This window comes from Drosophila obscura, unplaced genomic scaffold (genome assembly GCF_018151105.1).
Source record: "Drosophila obscura isolate BZ-5 IFL unplaced genomic scaffold, ASM1815110v1 contig_37, whole genome shotgun sequence".
NCBI lineage: Eukaryota > Metazoa > Arthropoda > Insecta > Diptera > Drosophilidae > Drosophila > Drosophila obscura.
In genome coordinates, this window is record NW_024542825.1 from 2,306,991 (window position 1) to 2,326,058 (window position 19,068).

The window sequence follows — 19,068 nt, forward strand, 5'->3', positions numbered from 1 at the left end:
AAGCCCACTGATGTGTAAACTGAAAAACCTTTGATAATATTGTCAGCGTTTTCAATTTGCGCATAACACAAAAACAAATCCCAATGCAAACACACACACAAACAAAAACACACGTCAACAGCAGCCAGCAGCCAGCACCCAGCAGCAGCCACGCCCCCACATATTCTGCCGATTGCAAAATGCTAAAAATAAAAATACAAAAAATAGGGAAAAAAAAATAGCAAAAAAAAAAAAGGAAAAAAACAAAGCGAGGCGCAACAGTTTTGTGGCAGCCAAGAGGGTGAGGGGAGGGAGCGGAAAAGAGTGCGCTGAGGGGCAGCTTCATTTGAGTTGTCAACACGAAAAAGAAATAAAAGAAAAGAGCTGCAGGCTCTTTTGGCTCACGACAAGGAGAATACCCTGCATGCAGCCAGAGATATATGTAAATGAAAATAAGAATAAACTGGAAAGAGAGAGCGGCAGAGCCATATTTTTTTCTGACTGTCTCTCTCTCTCTCCCAGTATGGCTTAGTATTTTTCTTTTCGCTTGGGAGTACTGGAATCGGAACCTTACACCAATATATGTACATATATCTATCGCAATCACTTTCACACGTTTCTTACGTGCACATGTCCACTTCTATAGCCCCAATATACCCCTCATCCCTCTCCAATTACAGGTCCAAACCAGCAGCAATCGTGTGCAGCCGCAGAAGAAGAAAAAGCCAACAAATAAAAGTGCGAAAATGCAATATGGTACACCAGGTACCAGGTACCAGGAATGGACTGTATAAATGCAAATATTTGTAACCTGCAGCTCCACTGGGGAGGGGAAATGTCGTCGCGATTTCAATTTAAATGCACAATCGATAAGGAGAAATTGTGGCCGAGCCCGCCACTTGATGGATTCTTGGGCATTAAATTTGATCATTTCCAAAACCATTTTGTTGACTCACGAGACGCCGCCGACCCGCAGAGACTGCGTTGCCGTCGCCCCGAAAAATGATGATGATCGAACCGACAAGAGAGAGAGAGAGAGAGAGAAAGCACTTAAGAAGAGTCTTAAGAGAGAGGGAGATCCTCACCTCTGGGGGAAAGAGCGAGAGAGGGAGAGCCTCACCTGTGGGAAAGCGAGATAGAGCAGAGCAGAGCAGAGCACTCGTAGAACAGTCGATAAAAAAAGTGAGATAAAGCCACAGCCCGAACCCGTACCCAGGCGGTCCCAAAACTCGAGTGGAAGTGGAATTCAGGCCCCCAGCAGCAGCCAACGATGTGGCCCCGTGGGCCGAGGCTGTAAAACCAGATTGGGGCGGCGCACCAGCACCAGCACCGGCACCGGCACACAACCCGACAACGCCAGCCCACCAATCAGCGCTGGCCCTCAGCATGGAGAGGTGCCACAAGAGCGGGGGGCGAAGCCCCCCTCCCTTCACGAGGTCTGATTCAAAATGGTTGCAGAGACGGCGCAGCGCAGTGCAGAGCGCGCGGCAGATGTCGGTGGCAGATAGTGTAAAGTGCGTCGATCAGACAAGAGACCACAGCTATAGCTATAGCTACAGCTACGGCCAGGACGGCGAGGACAGTGTTGGTCAACGGGAAGCGGAAGAGAGAGAGAGGAGAGAGAGAGAGAGAGAGACGCTATCTGGTCCTTTGGGGGGGTTTCAGAGCAAGTTTCTCCACTACTCTCGGGAGGGGAAACTGGTTTCTCTCTGTGTGTGTCTGTGTGTGTCTGTTGCTGTTTCTCTGGCAATTTGCATTTTCTTTCCACCTTTCGCCTTTGGCTTGTGTGGAATGCCACACAGCCCACACACACACACATAGAGTTACTCGTAACACTCACGACACTCGGGACACACACTCATGTGGCGCACTGGCACCTCTTGGGCACCTCATGGGAGAGAGATGACCACAGAGTGTGGTGATGGTGCTGCTGCTGTTACTGCTGCTGCATGCTGGGATGCTGGCCAATTATCGCATTGGCAAATCAACGTTCAGTTAAGGCGACCATCAACCAGAGGGACATCTCGCTAAAGCGGACCAGGGAATGGAAATGGCCAAAGATTGTGGGGATTGTGCATATTCCAGCTTAAAAGTGAATGCAAATCGGGCAATATAAACAGAGACTAAGCAAAAAAATCACTTAAAAGAGTTAAATCTTATGGAGTTAAACACAACGTTGGTTGAAATAATCCCAAACTGCATGAAACATCAGATTTTCCAGACATCTATTGATCACTTATCGTTACAAATATAAGAACATTTATTCACCTTGCCACATGTTTCTGCCACTGAATGTGTATGTGATTTTGTCACAATTTCTGAAACATATATATAACTACTAGTACAAAACTTTTTTAAATGAATTCTTGTGTTATGTATTTCAGCGAAAAAAAATGACAGAAAAAGATGAAAAATATTTGGGCATATTTTTAAATTGAATTCTTAGCTGAGAATATTTTTTAGGGCTCTAAAACTCTTGTACATTATATTCTTTGGTATTTTCTTTGGTGCCATAAATAACTCTTACTCCCCTTCTATCTCTCTCTCAATCTACCTCAGCGTGGCTTAGCAGTTAAGGCTAAAAAATACACTAGCACTTATTATAATTTAATAAACAATTTAGATCATTCTGTTGTATATTTTTTAGCCATTTTAGGAGCTGCTGGATCCAAAAGTTCTCCTCCTACTAAAGCATAGTTGGCATCACTTATAATTTCCACTTATACATATAGCTCTTTTGTTCCATAGAATCTTCTAGAGTATCTACCCTCCAATCGTTCCACTAATCGCCCACACAACGCCCCTGGGCACATTTGCTTATCGTTTATTAAAAATCAATTAATGCGATCATCAAAAACTCAAAAAACTGGTCCACTTAGAGCGCCGCCAGAGATCACCCGCCGAACAGAGAGAGAGGCAGAGGCACAGACCGAGACCAGCCACAGATCCAGCGAAAGATTGTGCCAGCGATAAGGGGCGCTTCGATTCGATGACTTCATAATGCCACCAAAAATCCAAACGGCATCACACCTCAGATGAATATAAAAATCGGTGAGCACTTAAGCAGAGACATATCTGAATATCTGCATATAAAATTTGGTCATCTCGTCATCGTCTGCTCCCTAAATTATACAAAAACAAAATTCCTTCTCCCCAGAGAACCAAAAAAAGAAAAAAATGTGCCAGTAATTTGATCGAAATCGAAACGAAAGCCATGGGCCGTGGGCCATGGGCACACGCGACGTATGCGCAATTTTATCTGCTAAAACACCCGAAAAAAATTCAATAAAATTTAGAAATTTATGGAAATTGCCTTTTGGGCCAACGACAAGATAACAGCACAAAAACACAACAAAAATCCCACACACACACACAAAAACAAAAGCCACCCAAAACAAATTTAAAAGCTTAAAACTAAAATTTGTCGTTAATGCGACACTCGGATGGAGAGATACGAATCTCTCCAGAGAGAGGGGCGGCAGAGGAATTCCATCGGCTAATGCGAAAAAAAGATATACGACTTTTAGATGGGAATTGAGATTTGCATACCAATCTCAGCGCCTTTTTTTTAACCCATTTTTATCAGCACAAAAACATAAAAAAAAAAGCCGCAAAAATCAGGAAGAGACAGATACAATACCATGGCATTTTCCAGATGCTATCTATGGATGATTTTGGTCTGTCAGCAATTGGAAAAAAAACACAGTGCAAATATCCATAGATATAACAAAAGAACAAACATGAAAAATTAACATAAACTGGCGGATCCAGAGTTGGGAAATAGAAGGGAATGCTGCCAGAGAGACAGGAGCAGTTGGGTTTTTGGGGTTTAGGATTGTCCGGTTTTTATCAACACTCAACCAAAGGCGAACCGACGCGAAGACTATCATCACTCAGTGTCATTGGATGTGGCGTTGATGTTTTTTGTCGCTTCCGTTTTTCTCGCCATTTTACATTTGCAACATTAAACATTTTCACATCATTTTACAACACTTCTTTTTTGTTTTGTGTGTGTCCGTTTCACTCACTCCCTCTCTCCCTCTCTCTCTCTTTTTCTGATGTTCTTTTGTTGATACGAATATCCTCATCCTCAATATACACTTTCATTTGCTATAAAAAAGGGTGTAATTATTTGATGAAGGGTACATTGGCATTGCCATGACTTTTGCAGCATCAAAAGAAAGTACTTGTGATCATCAAATAAATGGAGAATAGATCATCAAGTATATGAGGAAAACAATGTAAAAATAAATATTTTACCATAAGCAGGGAAAGTATTTATCCCATAAAGCAAAAATCCTTAAGATCTTCCTTATTTACAGCACAAAAAATAAATAATTCAGTTGCATAAATATTAGTGAATTTCATGACGTTTAGGTAGCAGAACTTTTAATTAAGAAACATTATGTTCTCCATTTTTGCGTATCCAAAATTGTACATTTTTAAATTTCCAATACATGAAAATTAATGTAAATTGCAGTTCTACTACTCCACACAACAAACATCACATTTGATACTCCTCTTTCGGTAGTGTATTCTAATCATCGGCTTGTCTTCAACTCGGCATCCTTTTTACTGCGTTTTTGCTTTTATTTTTGTTGTTTTTTGTGTTTGCTTTTGTTTTTTACAATATTTGAAAACGGATTTCGCTGTGCAGTAGAGTCCATCCGTCCGTCCGTCCGTCCGTCCGTTCGTCCGTCTATCCGTTCGTTTCTTCTCGTATCTGCGGAGTGCTATCTGCATTCAGTTTTGCTCACTTTGCTCTCTCTCTCTCTCGCTCTGCGGTTTTTATGTCCGCCCACAAATTTATATGGTCCGCGATAAGTGCGATATTGCGAGTACATGGATACAGATACATGCAACAAATACGGCAATACGAGTACATACATATGTATATACAAAAGTACCTACAAAGTTACAAGAGGAAACAGCACAGAGAGAGAGGGAGCGAGAGCGAGGTTTTTATCGCCAGTGAAAAGACGCCCAGAAATGGGGTCTCTCGATAAAGGGCCTCCGCCTGCGCTTGGCCCCCCCCGGAAAATACCCGCATCCTCATCCACAAAGAGAGAGAAAACTCCGCGGAAAAAAAAACACTCAACCAAAAGTGGGGGGGGGAAAAGGCAGCAAACAAAATGGCGTTGCCGAGTGATGATTGGTGCCCCTATCCTCGCGTATCTATGGGCAATATCAGCGTCGACGCTCCACAGATAAGATAACAGGAAAACAGCCACAGCAGCAACCAAAAGAAAGAAGAGAAAGTAGAGGGGGGCCACTGCTGTGCACTGAAATAATTGCCCAAATGCACGCGACATTTTAATTAAAATATTAACTGCTGAGCCGCTGAATTTGCCAATGAATTATGAGTCGCATTTCGCTGTGGCCTCGTTCCCACTGAGCCACGATAAGAGGTACGGTACCCCAAAAGCCAAAACATAATTGCCATCGAGGATTTTGCCACATTTTTCGGGGGCCTTAAAAATGGTAGCCAGCATTAGAGAGAGGTCTTAACACTGGAAAGCCTAGGGCTGCAAATGTGTTGACAATTAATTCAAAATTAAAGATACCAAATGTTAAAGATAAAGCTGATATGGGGGGATATTTATGTCAATAAAAATATAGGTAGATAAAAATATAAAGATGGATGAGGGATGGACCTATACCTATTTGACACACAAAATATAGATAGAAATAATAAAAAATGGGCATACAAATTTGTTCACTTAAAGTTGTAAGTCAGTCTCTCCATTGTAATTATAATAAAATAAAATAAATATAAATTATAAATCTCTACATAAAAATTAGACCTATAATTAAAAATGGACAGCTTGCAATTCAAGGTTCTTGCCTGGGAACTTTTATTTCTTCATTTTGGTAATATTAGCTCGATTTTTTTTTTACATATTTCTATAGTGTTTCCAACATTCTTTAAATTCATAGTTTTATGCACACTTTTATTTTCTTATTTGTAAACTAAAACTCACCCAAAACGATACCATAAATTATTATATTCAATCACTAGATGTTTTATCTTAGGGTTCCAAAATGAGGATTGTAGGTTTTCATCTAAAACTCACCTAAAAAGATACAAAAAGAAGAAAATCCTTAGTTGGTATTTTATAACAAGCAAAAATTCGGAAATAATGTGCCAAGAGGCTCTTAAAATGTAGCACAAATCCATAGATCAAAAAGCACCCACTAAAAAACGCGCGACTGGTTTGTCGTAATAAACGTGTTACCAGAGCCCCCACTCTTCGTTATCATCTGGCACCAATCTACCAGCAATCTTACATCATTCTCATCTAGAACTGATTGTCAATTAACAGCAAATTATAGCATGTCTTCCGCGTTTACTGAAACACGTTAAAAAATTTAAAAAATAGTGGCAGAAAGTACGTACAAATAATATTCAGTAGATACAAATGTTTTTGGAATGCCATCGATTTTTATAATCAAATAAATAAAAAGGTATTCCACCTTCTACAAAAAAATAATAAAGAATAAACTAATTAAGACGTTTTTACATGCCATAATTTTAAGCCAATTTCCGCCCAAAACTGATTGACTTTGTAGGGTTAAGCGCCTGCCATTCCCTTTTCCCGAATTGTATTCCATAAGCAGCACAAATCAACACCCAAATAAAAAATACATCAAAAGGAGAAAGAACTTGAAATCCAATCAAAAATGGAGCCGAAAAAAACGAGCCAGCCCGAACCCAAATCGAACCCCGAAAAGTGGCTTAAAAATGGAAGTTGGCCACGGAAAATCCATGGCATCAATTTAATATGGCAGCAGGGCAGCAGGGGGTAGGGGTTGGGGGAGGCGTGCATTGAAGGCAAGTGGGAGTCAAAGGCAAAAGCCAAAATGATTTCAATGCAATTCGCACCTCATAAATCACGAAACGTGTCCCAAGCAAGCAGGCAGCGGGCAGCCGATTGGGGGGGGAGCAGTCGAAGCAGAGAAGTTTTGGCTCTGCACAGAGATAGCCCAGGAAATGCAGGAGAAGAGTTTGCAATGGAGTAGAGAAGGGGGGGGCATAGGTAATGCAGTTTTTTTTTTGTAGGCGTCGTGCATTTGCTGCTGCTGCCGCTGCTGCCGACGCTGCCGAAGCTGCTGCTGCTTTGATTCGATAGCAAACTCTGTCTGGGATGCAATTTGTTTCGCTCTGCGGTTGAGCCGCCGCACAGTAAAAAAAAATGACACTGCACTACAGAAGTGGGATTACTTTAGTAGAATTTATGAAATTTCGATAGCGAAAGAGAGGTCTTGTTTGTAGATCTCACATCGTATTTAATCACGAAAATTCCATAAAATTGTATTTCTTTCCTTATTTTTGTTATTTATTATTTATTTATTATTTATTATTTATTTATTTATTATTTATTTATTATTTATTTATTATTTATTTATTATATAAAACATTTAACAAATTAATTTCTGCGCAAAATGTTAATCCACAAGAACTTTAGGAAAAGTTCGTTAACCCTCTAGCTCTTTCCCAGTGAGATTTAACTAATATAATCGATCATTTTCTATTCCTTCGTAAACCGAAGCATTTTTTAATTATTTAATTTTGAAGTATAAGAAATCTAGAGTGGCTTAAAGTTCCTTGTTGAAATACAAATTTTGTTAATTTCTGAATATTAATTTGTTGCTCCAAAATTTCATACAAAAAATTTGTAAATTTTTAATTTAATTATTTTGGTAATTATTTTTTTATTTTTTACAGCACTGTTGTCTAGTGCAAGCGAAAATCTCCGCCACTCAGCCATTGGCGTATTTGTAACACTTTGCCTTGAGGCTCTCCCTCTCTCTCACTCTGTCCCTTCCCTGCCATCTCTCATTTCCTCACATCTCCCTTTTCTCATCTCTATCTCTGTCTCTCCCTCTGTTCTGTTTACAGATTCCCTGTGGAATGTGTGGCCATTAATTGAAAATGCTTCTCTTGGGCTTAGAAGCAAAGTGGCTAAGACTGCGACTGCAACTGCGACTGCAACTGAGGCTAAAATGAAAGATGGTGTCGAATCGTGCTCACAGATACACACACACACACACACACACACAGAGAGAGAGACCCAGAGAAGGAGACTATGATCCACACCAATCACGATGGCATGCAAACGCCTCCAGGGAGCGGAAGAAACGAACGAACGAAGGCACCTCCAGAGCACTTGGAGAATGGAGAACTCGTGCTCCTCTGGCGGCTAACTCTGTTGATGATCTACCGCAGATGATTCGCTTTGGCGAGCAACGAGCTAAACGAGCCGTGAAAGTGTTATAATGGGCAATGGGAATACCATTCGCCCCATCATTCGTCCCCATTATTCGCTCGCCCCATGATGCCTTCCCAACATCATCAATTCCCCCTCCCATCCCCCCCATCAGTTTCCAGTGCAGCAGCAGCAGCAGCATCTTGTGCAGCATCATCATCATCTCAGCCCCCTCTGCCTCATCCCCTTTCTGCGCTGCCTTCTTGTTTGACTTAAATGTTAGTTCTGGTTGTGGCTGCTCCACTGCGGGGCTCCATTGATATCATAATCATAATCGTAAATAGGCCACGCCCATATGTGGTATGCCACAAATGCATGACGCAGATTAGAGCAAAAAGATCAGCAGAAAGCCAAGCCAAGCCAGGCCAGGGTTTCTCTCGTCTCTCGTCGTTTCTGAACGTAAATCAAAACCAATTTTAATACAAATACCAAAAGCAAAAGAGGTAAAGGGGAAAAGATTCGTGAAAAATGTATCTACAAATTGTGTTGACTTCAACAGAATCCGGCATTAGCTCTGCAACTGCCACATCGACGACGACGACGATGACCCCCGTGAACCAGCACGCTCGCGCTCTGCGCTTTTTGTGGCAATAACGTGGCCACAACCAAAACCAAAACCAAACTATTTGGCCAAGACCGAAGAGCCACGCCACAGCCACAGCCGCAACCCCAAGGAGCGGGGCCCAAAAGGGTGAAGGCATCGGCAGTGCCAATGCCAGACAAAATTAACACCTTTTTGCCAGCTGCTGCTGCTGCTGACTGCTGACTGGTGCACGAGCTGATTTTGCATTTGAGATGGACAAACGGCACACAAAAACAAAAAAAGTAGAAGAAGGAGAAGGAGAAAGAGCGGAGACAGGAGCAACAGACGAAGGTGGAGCACAGCCGATTCCGATTCCCAGGAGGAGCATTCGGAGAGGAGCCTAATTGGCATGCTAAACAAGCTGCGTTCAACACGATCTACACAAACCTATCAGCAGCAGCAGTCGAACAGTCCAACAGTCCAACAGTCCCACACCAAAAACGAACTTAACGAAAAAAAATCCCCCCACACAACAGTGGTTCAAAAATGTGAGAATAAAGAAAGGCAGTAAAAGATCTATAAAGGTTAATAATAATAATAACATATATAATATAATAATATATATAATATAAGTAATATATATAATTTAATAATAATATTATAGAGGATATATACTACGTCAAATTTGCAGCAGAAAATTATAATAGATCAAAGAAATGATTCCAATAAATAATCCATTAAATTTAATGAGAAAAAAAAGAAAATAACTGCAAGCTCTAGAGAGAGATTCTGGGAAAAAATTATGTAACATTACAAAGTGTTTGACTTAAACTTAAATGTATAAAAAACTGTGAAGCTGAAGCTGGGTACCAGGTAATCCTGATAATGCAGCGCGTGTACCTCTACAGAAGACATTCCAACTGGTTTTCAGTTCCAGTGTTTTCTAAGCCTTTATTCATTCATTTACGTAGCAGAGTAATCTATTATTGGGGTATCAAATGGTCTCAAATATATCCCAAAAATAAACACAAAGATAAAGCACACATGCACAAAATCCCTAGCTTAAATATATATATATATAACTATTTATTTAACTATTATTCACACAAAATATTAAAGTTCTAAGTGACTCAAATTAACATTAAAGGCAAATACATATTTCCAATCTTAATCCCCCGAATTGTTTTGCCCAAAACTCCCTTAGAACGTCATTATTTCATATCAACTCTCGATAATTCTTATTAAATCTAGTTTCTGCCCCACTGTGGCCATGTCATTGCATTGCCTTGTTTGTTTTTAAAATGGCATCGATGGGAATGGGGGTTCCAAGTGCGACATTAGTTTCACACGAACGCCCACACATCCGTGGCTCAGATCAGAGGCTCAGCGCTGACTCTCGGGGCATGCCTCACAGAGGGTGGACGATGGCCATCGCAATGCGACCTCTCTCCCCACCCCTCCCCACCTGGAGAGCAGCAAAAATGAGAGTGAGCAGAGAGCAGAGAGCAACTCAAAAGTTTATCAATTTTTTGAGATTTGCTACGATCCTTTTGTGGCCACAACAACAACAATTGAATGGCCAACAATAACAGCTTATCCGCAGAGTGCATACAAATGAATAGCGGGGAGAATATGAATGCGGAGTCCCCCATCTATAATTTGAATAATAATAAAAATATTCAAATATCGAGGAAAAATAAAATAAAAGAATATTTAGAAATAGTTTGGAAATTCCAAGAATTCTGATAGGAAGCGTATGGTTATCCCTTAAGTAGAGTCCACTGATTGATGGCAGATGTGGTTTCCATATGGATAAAGCCTTAATGATAAAGTCAATAAAGAAGAGCAAAAAAGTTTGAATGGAAAACTAAGATTTAGATATATGTAGTTAGAGATCAAGAACTCTACCCCATATAGGGTCAGATCAATACAAGTCTTCTTAATAATTCTCAAAAAAATTCCCCTATCGCTTAGAAAACTTTTAATTAACTTTTTAAACCATATACCATACCATATAAATGAATAAACACCCCTTGAACTCTTCTATAAATGCTCAAAAATTGTTTAAAACTTCTTTAGATGCATGCAGCTCCGCTCTATACGATCGGATCGCATTGAAATTCCCCAAACCGAAAGTTTATACACTCCAGCACCCAATTGACAGTTTTGATGAGTCAGGCTTTCGTCGTCGCTTAGATATGGACACAGAAAGCAACAAAACGACGCCAAGGATGGGGGAATCGAGGAGGAGGCTCCATGGATGAGACATGCGGGACGGTCATCTCTCTCTCTCTCTCTCTCTCTCTGTGACTCTGAGTCTGTCTCTCTTGGCCAGCATTTGGGATAACAATTTTCAAGATATGCAACTCAAAAACCTTTTTTCTGCCTCACATTATGAGCACAGAGACGACCTGTGGTACGGGTACGGGTACGGGTATGGTTGGTTCTGTGGGCCCCTTGGAGCGTGGAACGTGGAGTGTTGTTATCGTTGCCGTCTGGTCGTCGTCGTCGTCGTCTCCCTGTTTTGTGCCTGCACTCAGAGGCAGGGGCTAATCTACATGGAGTTATCGGCCATGGAGGAGTCCACTCTGGAAACGCTGAGGGACATTGAGAATTAGCGACGCCAAGTGAATCATGGGGTCTGGCTGGGGCTCGGCTCCGGCTCTCCTCTGGTCTCTGGTCACTGGATAAGCCGATGTCGCTGCACTTATAAAATAATTATAAGAACGGAACGGAATGGGTGGGGGGAATGGGTCGAGAGATATGCATGTCCCACCTGTCCCCCCACCGCCCCTTTGGCTAGAGGAGGAGGCTAAGAATGCGGGCTTGGGGCTTTGTGTGGTCGGTGCCCAGTCGGCCCAATCTGCGACGAACAGAGAGAGGAGTAATCGGACCAAAATGCCTTTTGACTTTGAGTCGCGGCCTTATCGCTGACCTCAATCTGCCCAAAAAAAAAACACACACACACACACATAGGGAGAGCGGAAGAGCGGGCAGGAGAGTAAGTGAGGGAGGGAAACAAATAGGGAGCTTGACAACAACTGAAAACGAAAGCAAAAGCCAAAGCAAAAATAAATATGTACATACATACGCGTAATGACCGGCAAATACAAGACAAGGCGAATTAAATGTAAAGCCAAAAGCCCAATGCCCAAAGCAAATCTCTCTCAATAAAAAGGCAAACAAAAGCAAAAGCCAGAGCCAAAAGGCAAAAGCGACACTCAGAGAGAGAGCACGAAAAACCGTAACCGAAAATCACAAAAATCAAATTCCATTCCATTCCATCGCAATGTTCCACGTAAATCATAAATTGTCTTATCGCGCGTGGAGATCTACAAACGGATGCTCCCGAAGCAGAGCAGAGCAGAGCCAGAGCAGTGGCAGTCGTCGGGCAAACATAATTAAGAAACCGAAACCAAAATCGAAATCGAAACTCAAACGCAGTTGGGTTGACGGGGGGGAGTGATGGTGGGAGGACAAGCGAGATGGATGGATGGCCCTCTCCATGGCATGGCAGCAGCAGCTTCATATCTGAGAGAGCAAAGCCACAGAGAGAGTGAGAGAGAGAGAGAGAGCAGTAGTAGTGGCTCTTGTCTAGATGCTAGCTACGATAGCCACGATAAGCGGGTAAATGGAGAGCGACCTATGAAGGAGATGAGTTCAGAGTCTAAAGGGGGTGAAGGCGAACCATAGATACCCTCTACAGTAGAGGAGAGTAACAGGAGTTAAGTAGATCTGTGCTGAAAGGAGGCTAATCGAAGATTTATGGCATGCTACAGGGTATATTTGGTCAGGTTGGATTGTAGAATCATTTGAAATAATAGCAAATATCAAATACAGAAATTTTATATATATAAATATAAATAAATATAAATAAATAAATAAATAAATATAAAAAATATAAATAAATATAATAAATAAATATAATAAATAATAAATAAATATAAATAAATAATAAATAAATATAATAAATAAATAATAAATATAAATACATATAAATTTTATGCCCGCATTGTTGATCCCACAGTCACCAACTTTCCTGCCAAAATCAATGGACCCTCCCAACTCTTATTAGAATGTAGTGTGCGCCCCCACAGCAATTAGTGCAAGTGGGACAGGGAAAGAGCATCCACAGCTGCAGACCAATTGAGTGATGGAGCGAGCGGGCACTATACTATACTATACTATATATTTTGGGTTCATTCAATGTCGGCGACAAAATGTCTTTATTCATCTTCTATTTTTTTTTGCTTAATTTCTTTTCAAATCAAATTCATATTTTGCCCCAGCGACAAAAAAAAAAGGAAGGAAGGAGAGCCGAAAGGGAGTAGGAGGAGGAGGCGAAGGCGGAGTAGTGGTCGATGGCCTTATCAGTTGCTCAATAAATGACGCACAATGACAGGCCAGGCAGGAGGAAGCAGCAGCAAAAGAGGAGCAGGAGAAGACAGAGAATGATGAGCAAGATTTGCTGCTGTGGACAAGAGGAAGAGGGGGTGGGCCGAGATAGAGACAGAGACAGCGTTTGAGTTTGCTATCAACATTCTCATAAATCGATGGACAATCCAGCAGCAAGGGGGGGGTGAGAAGCGAGGCAGGCTGCGGGAGGACCTTATCTAAATGCCATTTAAGAGAGTAAGAGGCAGCAGAGCAGGTTACATGAAATATAAGGTAAGGCAATGCAAGAAAGGGTGATGGGTGTGCCCAGTGAAAATTATACACTAAATATTTATCCCTCAAAGGCAGCGCCTCACCTTGTATTTAGCACAACCTGCAGACACCTCTCTGGCAAAAAAAAACACACACAAAAAGAAACAGAAACAGAGAGCAAGGAACAGGATAAGCGACAGAAGAAGAAATACATTTGGTGGGTCCCATAATTAAAATGTTTTAATGGTCGAAGGACAGCCAACGAATGAGAGACAGAGACAAAGAGAGAGAGCGCAGAGCGCAGAGCAGGCAGAACACGTTGTTAACATTCATTTAAGCCCCGCACACCTCCTCCCACCCCTTTACACACCTGTACCTCTACCTGTGTACACCTCCTGCACGCTGCCACATAGCGGAGAGACGGCGGCAATTACGCTAAACTGAACAAACAGCAAAGCTGTAAACAAACACGCATCCATCAGCGCGCCAAGCCAAGCCCCTGCGCGTCTGCCTCTGCCAGGGGGAGAGGTGTAGAAGGGTGTGGAGTGTGGACGGTTGTCAGTGCAACAGGTACCTCGTGTTTTGCTTGCCACGCATGGAAACCCGTTTGCATGCTGCTGCCGCCGCCAAAAGTCAAGGCTCAAGGCAGCAGACAGGAGAGCAGAGGCAGCAGCCTCCTCCTAATGGCGCCTGTTGCCATGTAAATTATGCTTCCTCAACACTTCTGCTCAGCGAATGCCCTCACAAAGGTTTATGTTTTATTTGGGGTATATGGGCTCGGCCAGGTTGTTTGACATCTCATAAGAAACATCACAAGAAAGTCTCCTGAGAGATGAAGGAGCCAGTTTGAATCACTGGGAAGTAATGCTGCTTAAAATGTAGCTAATATTATTTCTATGAGATATTCAGGTGCATTTCATTGCCTTAAGTTTTCCCTATTAGTTTAAGCATGGCCCATAAAATTTATTCAGCTCTCTCCAGCTATTCCGCTTGTCTCTTCTTTCTTTTTAGGGCATTCCAACTTCGTCGCCACTCGCTGACATTGCGTTGCCCAGAGCCCAGAGTCTTTCTCTCCCGCTCAGTACCTTCGATTTCCCCAATTGGCTCCACATTGGCGACGCATTCGATAGCTCTTGAAGATACTCGTATTTTTGCGCGCGCTGCATACCTCTTTCCCTTGTTCCATCTTCCTTTCTCTCTATCACACTGTCTCCCTGTCTCTCGCTGATGTCCACGTGTGCGTATATCTCTGTATCATAATGGAAGACGAGACTGTGAGGCTGGCATTTAGATAAGACTGGCGGCGGCTGCGGCGGCGGCACCAGGCAAATGTCTCCTGTCCTCTGAAACACTGAAAACTGCGATCCCCGAACGCCAGGCCCCAGCTCCAGCTCCAGCTCCATCTCCATCTGCAGCCTTGCAATCAGCCCTCTGTGGCTGTGAATGCAAGTTGTGGGCCATTGAAATGATTAGGCTTAAAGTGCTCCAAGTCCCACTCATTCCATCCCATCCCATCCCATGAAGATCCACTGCCAGAGCCCGCAGCAGGAATCCAGATCTCGAACGGAAACTGTTATGGATTCCGGGCTGGATTCTTTGGGTTGTTTTTTTGTTTTGTTTTGTCAGTGAATTGAGGCGCCAAAATATCACATGATTGCTGGAGAAATCCATCCACTCATCAGACATCAGACATCAGGTGATATCTGAGCAACAAAACATAATGCCAAAAATCGAGCTAATGAGATTTTGTATACCCTGGTAATTGACAATTTGCAAGGGGGGTATGTAGGTACCCTCTGTAGGAAACAGCAGAAAATATGGTGCTTCCGATGGTTTATATAATGTTTATGGATTGTATTGGATTATATGGATTATATTTAAGTAAGTTTGACAATTTCTAGGTCTTCCAAATCTCTCAGCAATTTCTTAGTGTGTTTAGTTCTTTGATTACTAGGATTTTCCAGGTCTCTTTACGCTCCTCGAAGTTGTAAAAAAGATAAAACGGTCAAAGTTGGTAGAGTTATATGCCAAAAATGATCATAAACGGATATATGTAATTTGCATACAATTATGCCATAAAATCTCCAAATACTTTGCAGAAAAAAATCTAAATATATTTTTGGTACGGTTTTCCACCATTTTCCTTTAATTGAGTGCAAGGAATTCTAAGGGAAATTCTTAGATCACAATGAATCCTGTTTAACGGGTATCCCTTAGGTCGAATTATATTATCTTATATCTTTGCTAAATTTATCTTTTATGACTTTCTTTGCCGATGACGTGACTCTTATTTTTAGCCACAAATTCGTAGACAAGAATCGAGTGAATTATTCTTCTGCTGGCTCCGCAATCCAGCCCCAATCTTCCCCATCCCCCCCCCATTCCTCCTCTCCTGCACTCTTCTTCTGCTGCTTCTTTTGCAACATGAGTGATTCGTTTTTAATCTTTGATTCAGATACTCATTCGTATTTGTGTTCTTATTCGCTTGTTCTGCAGCTACCATTTATTCTATCATTGATTCTGAGGCGGAATGAGTTCTCTTTGGATTGTTGGGTTGGGCACCAAAAGACAAACAGCAGCAACAACAACAGCAAAAGATAAACCCCCACAAACAAAATGGAGACCAAAAGGGGGAGCAGGGTGGTTGGGGCACTGACATAAAGGAGCTACTACCCCTCACCAACCCCCCTCCACCATCGATAAATGCTCAACGTATCTCGCTTTGGGATCGGCGCAAAGCTAATGGCATAAATAGATTTCATATTGCCCTCCATTTGGGGGCACCCCCCAACCCTTCCGCTGCCCCCTCTCGAACTTAATTACACAGACATTGCGGGTAGCTGGAGCAGGAGGGGGTGGGGGGGCTGTACATGGCTGTTGCCTCCATTTCGATCAGTAAATAAAATCTAGAAATATATTTTTATGGATTTTTAATCGATTGCCGCCGACCGTTCTGTTTGTGGCACATTGCGTTGCCCTTTTTTTTTTGGGGGGGGCCGAGCACAACCATTTCGATTCGATTCCATCGATGCCATTTGATTGTCGTGGGTAAATAGAGATACATACAGGGGAGGGGGTGGGGTGCTGCTGGTACATGCTCTATAAGAAAGGGAATTGGCAGCAGCAGGTGGAGACAAACAGACAGACAGAGAGACATAGAAATTGTTTATCGGCTAATTAGTTTGCTTTTTGGTCTCTCTCTCTCTCTCTCTCTCTCTCGCTTTTTATCTGTATCTCTTTGGGCTTCTAGCTTCCAATGATTCCCTGCCATGAAGACATCCTAATTTGGGTTTATGCGTAGGTAGCAATACCCCCCCCACTCACCCATTCCCCCCAGTCACCATTCTCCTCTCTGTGTCGCTTATCTCTAATGACAAATGTTTGCTTAAAAAATCTTTTAATTGCACTTGTTTTAGGTTTTCAGGTTTTCAGGTTTTTCAGGCGTCCCTCCTGCTCGGTGCCTCTGATAAGCCACCAGCCAAATTAATCGCAGCACTTAAATTTTAATTTTCGAAATATTCTGTGTATCTATGTGTCTCTGCTTCGCTGTGTCTATGTGTCTGTGTGCCTGTGTGTGTGTGCCTTTTGGCCCGATTTTCGATACGATTCCGATTCGATTTCGATGGCAGCTCAAGTGTAGATGTCACTCCCTGTCTCTCGTGTCTGTCTCTATCTCCCTCCTTCATGGACATGTAAACTTAATCAATTTATCACCAGTTTCTACAGAGGGGCAGCAGGGGGTACAAGGCGAGCATAGATAGCTTGAGCTTGAGGCACATTCTGGTCTGTTCTGTTCTGCTCTGTTCTGCTCTGTACATTCTGTAATTAATAATTGATTGATGAGGCGAAATAAGCAAAACTCTTAGCTCTAGCAAAGCATACAGAAATTCCAAGAAGCATTCGTCAAGGAAAAAGACTAGTGGGGCGCATATGAATGAATGTGTGTACAGTATATTCCCCAGCAAAGGGTTTATTGAAGGAAGAGAGAGGATACATATACTAAGAACCACTGCAGCGTAATCGTATCAAGTCCAGGTTTTACGAAGGAAATTCTAAATATCACTGAATCTATGTGGAGTAAATCTTCCTAAATAAATTCGACGCTTAAAAATATTCGCTTGCTTTTCGCTGGTATAAATTATTCTCAAGTTCTGAGAATGGATGCAATGCTGTGCTCTAATACATAATTAAGACACCATGAGATAGTCATATATTTACCTAAGCGTTCTAACTATAATATAAACATTTTGTAGATATATTATGGTTATGGTTATATATTTACTCGTAATACTTATAAGTTTAAACTTGAGAGCGCCTTCATGTACGCTGAATTATTACATTTAATGAGCAATAAGTCAGCTTTCAATTTAAATTCATATACTTATTATAGTGTTTTCATATTTTCTATTTTTTATCTTTTTTTCTATTATTTTTTTAAGATTTATCAAAATTACTTTAGCTATCGAAATGAGTCAGTTGTCGAATACAGCCATACATGAAATAGAGCTTAATAGCTGATAAGACTAATTCTTTCTCTTTCGTAAATTCAAATCAGTCATCACATCACAAGGAAGCTCTAAAAAGCTATGGGGGAGTGACTCACACACTCACTCACGGATGATAAAAAGGAAATTATATTTTTGAAGGGAAATTTAAAGCACAAAGATTATACAGTAACGAATATATGTACATATATATCTATTTTTGTGTTGAAAAATGTTTGTTAATATTTCTATAATAAAAGAAAGGTTCCTAATTTATTATATCTTCCCTTCTTTTATGATGCAATGATCTTTAAGATCTTTAGAGAACAAAAGCCAGGGAACGATCAAAAAAAGATTTAACTATTAAAATGATCTCAAAAGTCCTAAATTTCTAGATTTTTTTAAAGTTAAATATAAAAACTAAAAACAAAATTTAAACTGATTTCTGTAGAGTATTTCATCATGCATCATCTCTCTCTCTCTCTCTCTCTCTCTCTCTGTAAGTATAATTCCTATAAATTCCTTATAAAAAGCGGGCAGCCTGACTCTGACTCTGACGGCAAAGAAAGGCATTTCCAGATCTTGATTAGACGTTAGATTTCCATTCCAACAGTTGACGAATCACCTGCGATAGCTGTGGCTCGCTGCCTGGCAGGAACCCCACCCATGTCACACTCTCTACCCCCCACCCCCCTTGCCACTCTTTGGGAGGGGATCTGGTTTTATTAGAGTTTTTTTGTTTTTAATCATGGCCTGCAATCGGTTTGAAGTTTGAAATTTGATGCCCAAAGCGCGATAATGGTTTGTAGTCATTTCCAAAAACATTCCCTAAAAAAAAATACTAAAAATAAAAAAGCCAACTAAAAATCGCCTGAAACAGCTGTCGATTGTCGGTTGGTTGTTTGTATCTGTATCTGGGTATCTGTGGATGTTTGTTGTATGATTTGTACAATGCTCTGGTGGGACTCTGGTCTGGTCTGGTCCCCGTCGCTCGTCGCTTGTTTTTTATCAGCTGATCTGATGGCTAGATTGTCGCGCTTTGCCTCAAAAAATGAGAGACCACAGAGAATAAAAATAAAACAAAAATAACAACAATAACAACAACAACAATGAAATTGTAGCAACAATTTTCTGCTGTTGTATTTTTTTTTTTTTTTTTCTTTTTTTT

General features: G+C 41.4%; 1 protein-coding gene across 2 annotated transcripts in view; it reads right to left on the bottom strand.

Moving 5' to 3' along the window:
- Positions 1 to 19,068, bottom strand: part of LOC111080009 (zinc finger protein ush) — a 79,234-nt gene that overhangs the window by 51,122 nt on the left and 9,044 nt on the right. Inside the window, exon 1 of one of the 2 annotated variants that reach the window (XM_041594809.1) lies at positions 5,961 to 6,149. The exons of the other annotated variant lie outside the window; for it this stretch is intronic. The gene's annotated coding sequence lies outside the window, so the exon portion shown is untranslated. Of the gene's footprint in view, positions 1 to 5,960; positions 6,150 to 19,068 lie in introns of those variants that run through there. 2 annotated transcript variants of the gene reach the window in all.